The sequence below is a fragment of the Chroicocephalus ridibundus genome, chromosome 3, assembly GCF_963924245.1.
Source record: "Chroicocephalus ridibundus chromosome 3, bChrRid1.1, whole genome shotgun sequence".
In the NCBI taxonomy this organism is placed as follows: Eukaryota; Metazoa; Chordata; class Aves; order Charadriiformes; family Laridae; genus Chroicocephalus; species Chroicocephalus ridibundus.
The window spans coordinates 41,359,741-41,370,862 of record NC_086286.1 but is presented as its reverse complement, the minus strand read 5'-3'; positions in this window follow the sequence as shown (position 1 = coordinate 41,370,862).

Genomic DNA, 11,122 nt, shown 5'->3' with positions numbered 1-11,122 from the left:
TGGGATTTAGGACAACACTGTGGAGAAGACGGGGCTGGACTTGGGAATACGCAAATCCCTCATGGGAGTCAATGGAAAATTTGGGTTGGGAAGAAGGCAGCAGGTCACAAAGCTTCCGCAGTCATTCCCGTAGCAGTGCAGTGAAGGTGTTTCTGCTTTCGTTATAACTGGTGGGTACTGATGTAGATGTAAGCGCCTGGTTTTGGCTTGTGGGCCCTCACTGAATTTAGGACAAACTGCTTACTGCTTTCTTGTTCGTAGATTTGTAAGCATAAAAGGAAAGTTTACGCAGACTAGTATTTCTTGACTTTAGTTTTGAAGCATGGCGTGTTGCTAATAATATATCGCTTTAGCAAGTTTTGACGAGGCGGGAGGCAAGAAAATAAGCTGATTCTATGGAGACTGCTGTTGAGGGGCTGCTTCCTTCTGCCGTTGTTGGCTAGCACTGCAACTTAGAGGGCTGGGCAAAGGTCTTTACACGTGGATTCAATTATCCCGACCATCCGAGTCCCTGGAAATAAGTAACGGTTACTGCTTTTGTTCTCACCGTAAAACCCCGAGTATCTTCACGTGGATCTAGAAGGAACGAATAGTTGCTCAGCACAGGGAACGGGAAAAGACGAGGTGGAGCTATTTAGAATATACTGTGCTGTCTCAGGCAGTCCAAGCGATTCCTTGAAGTGCAGGGTTGAGCTGTCGGATGTGAGGGCTGGCCAGTTTGACAAAGTGTTGCCGACTGGAACTTTCAGCTTTTCTCTCATCGTTGCCTTTTACCCTGTTAGATGCAGAGTGGGTCGCCGTGTGGGCATTTGTCGTCAGTGCAGGAAGTACTGCAATGGGATGATTTCTGCCAGTTGTGGCTACAGCTCGCATTGTAAAACTGCTCACTTTGTCCAGGAGTGGTGGCAAATCGTAGTCAGGAACAGAAATACCAGAAACGGGGCACGCGATGGCGTACACTGAACACTCTCTTCTCCGTCCCTTAAACACAGAGGCTGTCATCGGTAGCAGAGAGTACACTGTATGTTTCTAACGTCACACCCAGCAGTGATCTGAAAGGAAAAGCGGCATTTCACTGTCCTCAGTTTCATCTGTGTGAGTGTGAAGTCAGTCTGTTTGGTAATGACTATTGCATTAACAGGCTTTTTTTTAACTGTAGGTGGTGGAAGATAGTGCGCTTAAGTCACCAACCTCAGAAGCAGCACCGGCAACGCCAGGATAAAGTGAAGGACATCCATCGGGCGATCGTCCATACAGCTAGGATTCTCCAGAGTCATAGTCAGCATGTTGTTTGACTGTCAATAAACATTGTTGAATGTGATGCAGCTGAAGGAGACGGAGAGCTTTTTACACCTCAGAGTAATTTTCAGAGACAAGCGTTGTAATAAGGAATGCCCCCCAGCCCTCCTCCTCTCGCTTAGCTTTTGTAGCTGAGCAGACGGCAGAGGGTATGGAACATCCCTTTGGTCAGTTTGGGTCAGCTGTCCTGGCTACGTGCCCTCCCAGGATCTTGTCTTTTTTCCTCCTGAGTCCTTTCTCAGACCCAGCCTTCGCACCGCACCCCTAGCAGCTCCCTCTGCATCTCCGGGATGATCAGTTCGCCCTCCTCTACGAGCAAAGGAACCCAGAATATCTTCCAGGAAGGAGAACTCGAACCCCACGTGGACTGATGGAGTAAGGTGGGCTGTAGTTAGTGATTTTTCCAGTTAAAGGCTTTACAGACCGTGATTACACTTGCAGTTTTATAGAGTTTGCTCAAACTGCTTACGTTGAGAACTGGAACTGCAAATCAGAATGGCAGACTTGCATTTGGTCTTAAACGGCTATGTTAGGCCTTCTGTAACGTCACCTGCCTGCCTGCAGGAACACTCGGAATTAGGAGAATTTGAGATTTGAGGTTTGTGCGGTGACGTCATCCTGGGAGCTTCGTCCAGTTTTGTATGGACTGTATCTATTTCATTCTTTCCCTTTTTATTTTATTATTAGGATTTCATGAAAGCAGTTTAGTTTCTCCTAAGCTCGTAAATCTCTCTCTACCTCTCCTCCTCCTCTCCGTGTACGAGAGGTTGGGGGGGAGCATCTGTCGCCGGCCATTGGCCAATTCGGCCAAAACCACGACAGATTTATTGGCGCCCGACGTGGGGCACGAACGCAGCTCTGATAGATTGCCTGAATAGTTTGAATTCCAGCTTGTTCAGGGAGAACAGAGAGTTCACAGCATGTCGGTCTTACGTGAAATCTGGTATCGTGCCTTTAGAGAGCTTTGTATGAAGTTAATGGATGCAGTGGGGTTTAAGCGGTCAAATATATTGCATGGCCTGTTTCTCGTTTGTGTTTGGACGCGGTGGTCTAAGCGTGCCACGTTGGCGTGGGTTTGCCTTCAGAGGTATAAAATAATTGCTTGGATAACGGTTCTGCCTGCCTATCTTGGGCATCTCGTGATGGAGGCTTTTCCTAATTACACTTTCGGGATGGATTCTTTTCCTCATTACGCTCTTGGTCGTACCTGGGGAAAGTTGACTTTGCCCTTCGGTGATGATGCCAAAGCGACAGTAACAGAATCGGGATGAGAAACCTTCGGGCCGTTTCGAGAGTGAAGGTTACTTTCATTCGTACGTGATCCTGTTGTCGGTTTTCCCGAGTGTGTTGCAGGGCTGGTTTATTGTTAAATATCGGTGCAGGAGTGAGTATGATGTGACATGTGATGTTGCTACTCAGACCCCGGGGCCAAAGCCGAAGACAGCAGAAACTCGGGCAGCCCTGCCACCGAAAGCTGCAGTAGGAATTCAGACAACCCCCCCACGGAAAGCTACAGCAGAAACTCAAACAACTCAGGTGACTGCCCAAGCCGCAACACAGGCACAAACAACGCCACCGGCCCCGACACCAGCCCGAGCGGCATCGGCTGCCCCCCACCGGCCCCGGCATCGGCCAGGCCCACGGCGGCTGCGCCGCCCAGAGGCCCCGGCGAAAGCCACGCCTCCGCCCATACAGGCCAAAGCCACGGCCCGGCCGTAGGGACACCGCCGCCAGCGGCATGGGCTGCCCCCACACGGGCCCCGGCAAACGCCACGGCTCCGGCCCGGAGGCGGTGGAGAAAATGACTAAGACAATAGCTGAGCAAAATGAGAAAAGTGCTAAACTTCTTCATGAAATGCTTGAAAAAGTGTCTGAGAAGGGGAAAGAATCCCACTCTTCCCCTGAACAGAGCCAGCTTGCAGTCATTAAGAAACAGCGGTAGCGATTCAGCTTTGGGCCACCTCACTTGCTCTTCCTCACTTGGCGGTACAGTTCTGCTCTGACTTTGCGAGCCTGTCCAGCTTGCTGGTCTCCTGGGCACCGTTTTCCCCACTTCACGGTTCAGTTTTCTATTGGAACCAGAAGAGGGAGGGGCTAGGAAAGGCCAAGTGGGTGCTACTCTTTGCAATGATGGCGTGCTCTCCTGTCATTCCACCTTACGAAACCACGCTCTTACGGTCTTTAGTTCCCCATAGAAGGCAGGAGTGGGTCAGACGACGAGTAAAGAGAACGTCTTGTTTCTGGCCGTGTTTTCCGGTTCCTTCTGGAAAACCGTCTGGGGAGAGTTGCCTCTTAAAATCAGGGCGTGGGGGCGCTCAAAAAGCTCACGCGAATACTGAGTGAGAATGCTTGGGACAGTCTGGTAAGGAACGAAAGCAAAAGGAAGCTTGTTTCTCTATGTTTTCTGCCTTGACCCTATCTTCAAAGAAGCCCATAAATAATTCTTTGGCATCGATTTTGTAATTCCAACATTGCAAAACGTTTTCCTCTACTGAATACTGTTGGTAATCAAAAAATCAATTTGATACTTCTCTTTCTTTTCAGGACCACAAGAAAAGGAGGCTCTTGGTCACCTCCACCGGTGGAAATAAAATTCGTCTCTCCTTTTGGAAGTGCACTGGATAAAGCCATGCATCGTATTGCAAGAATATGCCCGGTGTGCAAATATGTCTGAGGATAACCGAGCAGTTTAATCCCCCATCAGAACTTCCCCTCGTGGAACACTACTCTCAGGCTTGTTATTTCAATAAAATTGTTTGCTGCAATTTCATCAGTTCCCATGTAACCACTCGTAAATAGCTTTGTTGTTGATTTCTGGTGGGGAAAACAAGCTACGGGCAGAAACCAATCCATAGGGTCTCACGAGTCGTTTACTTCTTCTCCGTAGTCTTCCTGGTACAGAACAGGTTTCTTTTTGGCATTGGTGAACTTAATACTGCGAAGCTTAAAGCTTGATGCTGGTGTCTGCCAAGTAGCGAAGGGTTGTTACAAATCTGCTGAGCCGGGGCTTCGTCCTTCCTGGCGGCAGGAGCCCGGCCTGGTGCACCCCAGACCTGGGGGTGTCTCTGTCCCAGACCCTTGGATGCGGCTGCTGCTTTCCCGTTTGCAGGTCAGGCCAGTAGCAAGGCTGAGGGTGCACCACACACATGCACGACAGCAACGCGGCTGGCTACGCAGGCTGCCAGAGACGGGGCCGTGCCTTTACCACCTGCCATCTTGCACTGGGGCAGCTCACAGAAAGCCGCCTCTCTGGCTTGTTGCAGTTGAAGCTCACGAGTGACACCAGAGGCATGCTGTCACTCTGCAGGTTCCCCCACGCAGCCACATTTGCAGAGCCCCAGAGGATCAGCAGAGCCTTGAGCCCAGCTGTCGTCTGTGCCCCAATTCTGGGCTCCGTCTCTCACCTCTGGCTGAGACACCGCATCTTTCCAGAGATGGCTTTTCCTCCTGCTCACTGGCTAGCCCACCCTGAGGTCTGCTAGCGGTTTCCTCGTGCACATTTGGCTAGGGGAAAATACAACAAAAATACAATAAAATGGTGTATTGAAACGTATGTTACGATGGAGTTTAGAAAGTCTTCTCTGATAAGAGAAAACAGTTTTAGTAGGAAATGTTGAAGATATAAAATCCCTTAGTTTCTCTTAAAATTTAAACACCGTTTTAAATTTTTTAAAACCCTCCTATCTGTAGCAAATGGGTTCTTACTAGAATGATGTGGTGAAATATCCTGTTTCAGAGCAAAAGGATTTCTAAGAGTGGTTTCCCAGTACCGGATTTTTGCTGAAATCACGGGTTTTCCAGCGCAGCTCACGGTGCTTGCTTTGGTTCTGTGGAAAGTGCAGGCACACGGAATAAGCAACAGGGAGAAGAGAAAAGTCATGGGGCAGAAACTTAATGTTTAAGCTGCTGAAATACAGAGCCTAGCTTTTGCTGTTTGTTGCCTGTCTGTTTTACCTTCTAATTACTTCTTGTCTTTACAGAACACTTTCAACGTGCTGGAAATCTATAATGACCAGGTAATGAGGTCGCTTTGCTTCCGTATTAACAAATCTTAGTTTTCTGTGTACATTGATTTCTTTTTTGCTCATTGTAATTTGAAAATCATCCTTTATGCTCTCTTAACGTGACCCTTCTGGGCATGTTGGCTGAAGTGTGTGGGTGCTGCCTGGACCTAAGAGCATCGTGTTGCTGCTTGAGCCACCCGGCTGCTCTGCCGTAACACTGGCCAAGCTGTTTCATCTCTTGTAGTACATTCCTTCTTTCTCTTTTCTGGGTTGTCCTCCTTTTTTGAAGAAAAAAGGGGGTTAAGAAGGAAGATCCGAGGGCTGGAGCACCTCTCCTATGAAGACAGGCTGAGAGAGTTGGGGTTCTTCAGCCCGCAGAAGAGAAGGCTCTGGGGAGATCTTATAGCAGCCTTCCAGTACCTAAAGGGGGCCTACAGGAAGGATGGGGAGGGACTCTTTATCAGGGAGTGTAGCGATAGGATGAGGGGTAACGGTTTACAGCTGAAGGAGGGTAGATTTAGATTAGATATCAGGCAGAAATTCTTTACTGTCAGGGTGGTGAGGCACTGGAACAGGTTGCCCAGGGAAGCTGTGGATGCCCCTTCCCTGGAAGTGTTCAAGGCCAGGCTGGATGGGGCTTTGAGCGGCCTGGCCTAGTGGGAGGTGTCCCTGCCCAGGGCAGGGGGGTTGGAACTACATGATCTTTAAGGTCCCTTCCAACCCAAACCATTCTATGATTCTAAAAGATTCGTAGCACTATTAATGCATCACTCAAATGGAGACCATTTCTGTTTTCAGAACAGAAACGTGGCTGACACAAAATCGATCTCTCGCTTTCTACGTTAGAGATTGAAACCCCGCTTCTTTTGCAAGAGTTCTCTGCATATTTGGAAAAATTTAACTAAATAGAGATAAATGCAGCTATAAAACTATAAGCACCTGTTTTATATAAACGCCGTGTTCTTTACATAAAGCGAGGCAGTATTATAAAACAAGTAGTTTTGTTTCCTGTAATCCGCGATTACTGTTGGTCCTGTGCACCAGATGTTGCATTCCTAAATAAGATGAAACCCCCACAGGGTCCTCTTTGTCTCGGGTGAATTAACTGTATACTCCAGCACCTTTGAAGAGGTATTTTTTCTTAAAGCAAGTACTATCAAATGAAAGATGGAAGAATACAAATAGAAAACGTGCACATGTGAAAATGTTGACTGTAAATGCTGACAGTCTTCAAACAGCTTACCTGAGTTTCTTCAAATGCTAACTTTCTTACTGTTTTGAACAAATTTAAGGACAGATTCTTCAACTGTTACTTGTACCAATACCATCGACGTGGTTTTGAGGGTTTTTTTTTGCGTTGGCGCTAGCGTAAGGCAGAGTTACCAGGATTTGAGCACCTTCGGTATTCACTTTGACAAAACCCACCTCTGTCTTCTCATCTGTCTGTCTCTCTTTCTCCTAAATTGCTAACCTGCTAAAAAGAGTTAGTTTATAGCCAGATTGCTAAGACACTAGGATTCTTCTTTTATGTTTAAGGACTTTATGGTCATCTTTTCCATGTTAATCCCTATCTCATTTTTGGTAGGGTTTAAAACTAATTTTAAAAACCTCCTTCAAAACCCAATGGCAGGTAATACGTTTGATACGCTCACAGACTGCAGCCGAGACTCCAGCAGACCTCTGTTACGAAGGAACTCTGTCAACCTGACGATACGCTGAAAGGCACACTTTCATAGTTTTTCCCGCTCTGGTCTCGGTGCCAATTGCGGTCAGGTGCTGGGCAAAATGAGAAGAGATACCAGCTCAAAGTGACTGACAGCTGAGGAGGAAGGAAAGGGTGAATGTGCCAGTAAGGGAGGGCAGCATATTAAGAGCTTATTCTGTATTCTTATTAACGCACGGCGTATATTTTGACAGCTAAGTTATGTGACGGAGGTAGCTCTTTTTCCTGAGAATTCTGGGTCTCTCTCGTGTGCGTGACTTAGTTCAGCTTCTTTCCTTCCCTTTCTCTCCCGGCAATGCAGCACAGAGTTGAAACGTAGAGCGTACAGATGACCCCTGCTGCCAGGCGTTGGTTGTCTCTGCTTCCCGATGCCGGATCCCAGCGACAGTGCCACACAGAGCTATTCCTTCCTGCCCAGGAGCAGTTTGCTTCCCGGCCACTTCCCCAGTCCCTCGTCTCCTTCTGCAAGAGGAGGTTCCCTCTCTCCTCCTGGCCTTTCTGGGGCTCAGAACTGAAAACGGCCCTCTTTGCAGTCCTTCCAGACAGGCTTTCGCTGGGACTCCAGCACTAATTATTCCTTCTTATTCCAGCTCCCCTGAAAAGAGCTCAGGCACTTAGATGTCTGCTGTCCCAACGCGGTTCATGGCTCCGTGACCGCGTGGCTGCAGCTGCCTGGCTACGAGGAGATACCAGGAGCAGAAGATTGAACGTTTCCCGCACCAGTTCAGTCCTGCAAAGAGCTGAATTGCTTTCACGTGCCGATGAACGCAGCCCCCTTGTTGTGTCTGAATTAGGACTCCATCTGACCCGGAGATGAGGCCCATGTGAACCAAGACCCCCAGAAGCCTTGTCTGGGGTGGGCGCTCCCTGACAGCGGCTGCTCTCCCCTTACTGCCTGCTGGCCAGCTGGTGCTCTGCTCTATTAAGGCATCTTAGCAGCACCGCTGCATATCTGCCTGGCGATACAGGAGTAGTACTTAATATCTGTGACTTGGGATTTTTTTTCAAAGGTGTTCTGTTTGGTTTTTTTCTCCACAGACACATTGCTTTTAAAAACTTGAGAAGAAAAGAAGACAGCTCTGCCTTTGAGAAATGGTCCCTGTCCTCATGTGCAGCACTGGCGTGGGCACATCCAGTTGCTCAGAGTCAGTTCCCTTATCAAGTGCTGATCAAGACAAAAGCCCAAACCCAGTGTAAGTAAGGCTATTGCAGGCAGGAGGGAGAAGAGTTTCTGCTGGCTGGGAATGAGTGGCGGATCCGGAGCACACAGGCCACGTGGGAGTCCCGTCCGGAGGAAGCCTGGAAGGAGTGGGAGCACCAGCACATTGCTGTGGCTCAGGCGAGTTTCCCAGTAACGGGCATTGCGGCCAGATCCATGAACCTCTGGTCTTCTGAGTCTGATGTTTTCCCCTTTTTGTCATCTTTAAGATTTGTTACTCACGCCCCTCTCTGCCCTTCCTTAATAAACCGTGACTCCAGGTCTGGAACTTCTGCCAATAGAAAGGAAGCGTGGCGTCAGTCTTTCAGATCTAATAATTGCTTCCTGATCATGTTTGATAAAATGATGGGGGTTTGATAAAAATTAGGGACTTAATTCTGTCGGGAATGCTGAGCCCTGTGTGGGGTGTATGGCTAACCGGGGTCGTTCAGGTGCTCCCTCTGGATGGTTGTATCGGTCTTGGCTGGCAGCTGGCACAGGCGTTTGGGCACACAGTACCGTACCCTGTTCTGCTGAGGACAGCTTCTTGTTCACCTGCTGCATCAACTGGTTTTCCTGCATTGATCTGCCTGGGGTTTGCTTTGTTAAGACAGTGAAACGAACATAATCAGGCTTCTGTTAATTTTGTGCCTTCTACCTAGGAAGCTGTCGGATACAGTTTTAGAGAACTAATGGTGACAAGGCTTTGCTGGTGTGGTATTGCTTGACTTGTGTGGTGGAGAGAAGCCTTAAATTGGCAGGAGAGAGTCACCAACAAGCCGGGCCTGTTGCACGTGTTGCAAATGCATTTGCAGTTGGGCTTGTCAGGTTGCTCTTTGTCAAAGTATGTTTCAGAATGAGATAGGCAAAAGCCGCCTGGACACGGTCGTGGGCAGCCTGCTGTAGGTGACCCTGCCTGAGCAGGGGGGCTGGACCAGAGGACCTCCAGTGATTCTGGAAGGCCTTTCTCTTCATTGTGATGCTGGGATTCTGGAATTGGTGCTGGGATTCTGGAATTCGTGCTGGGAGAGGCGAGCGGTGTGGTGTGCTGGGAGTGCCTTGCTCACCACTGTCTCCCTGTGCTGGGAAGGCTGCGTGTATGTTCTGTCCTGAGACACTCAGCGCCTACGTCTGTCTGTCCAGGTGCACCGAGCAAGGTAAAAAAGAGCGTAAGGTCAGAAGTGCCTTTGGGAACTGCTGCGAGCTTCGCCACGGTAGACGGGGACTGCAGCTCTTGAAGGGAAGTATAGTCGTGTTGGGGAATAACCGCAGGAGGTAGCTGGGTAAAGTGGCTCCAGCGTCAAGTTCTGATCTGTGTTGGTTTTGTTTGTTTTTCCATGGAGAGGGATGTCACATCTGTGGTCTGCATCAGACACAGGGTCTTCGCTGTTGGGGGCTGTTGGGGTAGAGAGCTGAAATGCTTTCCTCGTCTCACCTTCTGCTGTAGCTTTGTGCTTGTGGAGCATCTGCACAAACTCGGCAAGACAATCTGTAGGCTGCACTTGAGTGAAAAAAGGCCGATTGTAGGATTCTGGTACAGACCGTCTCTGTCACGCTGGTGGCTTTTTAGACTACAGCTTAGGGCTTGGATGAAATGTAGGGTTTTTGCCTAAACCGCCGGGAGCGGGGAGGCTTTCTGCCTAAGCGGGAAAGACCTGACCCGGTGGTACTCCCTAAATCACCTGCTCACTCACTCGCTAAATCCTCTTTCTGCAGGAGTAAAATCCGGCAAAGTGCAAATTCACTGAACCTGACGACTACGAGAGTGCAGAAAGTGACTTTTCCATCTGCTGCTCCTCCAGTGCTTGTGAGTTGCTTCCTGTTTCTCTGGGGAAAATGTCATGGAACCAGTCATGAACAACAATTCAAAAATTGGTATAACTTTTATAAACCCTTTTATAACCCTTCCCTGAAATCACTTTAGCTTCCACCTCTGGCGGAATGAAAGAACGACGCCTGTCAGCTGCAGCCTTTCCCAGAGAGCTAGGGAGTCTCTCCGTGCAAGAGGGAGTTAAAAGTTGCCTTAAAAGATGCCTGACTGTGTCCTGGGTGGTGTCCTTTCTAAAAGTGAAGGGGTTTTTAGCCCTCCCTGCAAACTGAGTGTGCCGTTTCACCCGGGTATGAGCTAGCAGCCCGGGCTGACTGCCACAAAAAGGAGATGGACAAATTCCCTCTCCTTCTTCCCGATGCGTGGTCCTGCCTCCTTCCTTGTGCCACCTCTTATGCTTGCTGGTTGTCTCTGCAAGGCAGTTGAGCTCTCGAAGCTGGTGGAACACCACCTGCTTTTCTGGGTGAGTTTCCTGCCTGCTCAGGGAGTGAACTTGGCTCCTAAAGTGCTCTAAGGCACTGTTAAGGCAGTGCGAGGTGAGCCACAGGAGTACGGTAGTAGAACAAAGGAGCAGATGGAGAGATGGGAGGCGGCGGCAAGTCCTCTCTTTTGGTGGCAGGGAAGTCAGCATGTTTTGTGAAACCATCTCTTCAGCTGCGGCTGGCCATATTTTTAGCTTTTTCGTCAGTAAGCCCATTGCATTGTTGGCCCTTGAAACGGATTTTCAGGTACTACCGTCAGTCAAAACTGACGTCCCTGAACCCTGACTTGGCTGAATGTGATTCTGCTTGAACATGTAATTTCTCCATGTTTATTCTTCTTGGAGCTTTTTAATGCAAAAATCTATCCTCAGCCTGTGACTCGTGGTACGCTCCTTTCTTTGGAAATAGTTTGGAAGTCATAAGTACCTAAGGTGAAGACCAATGGTAATTTTGGCTGCTAGAAGACAACTGACAATAAGTAACAAAGGGTAAAGTACGAAATCAAGGGAAAGGACAAATGGAAAGTTGTACCTGTTACTGAGAAGCTTTTTAAAATCTGATTTTTCTCAGCTCCCATCTTCCTAACCT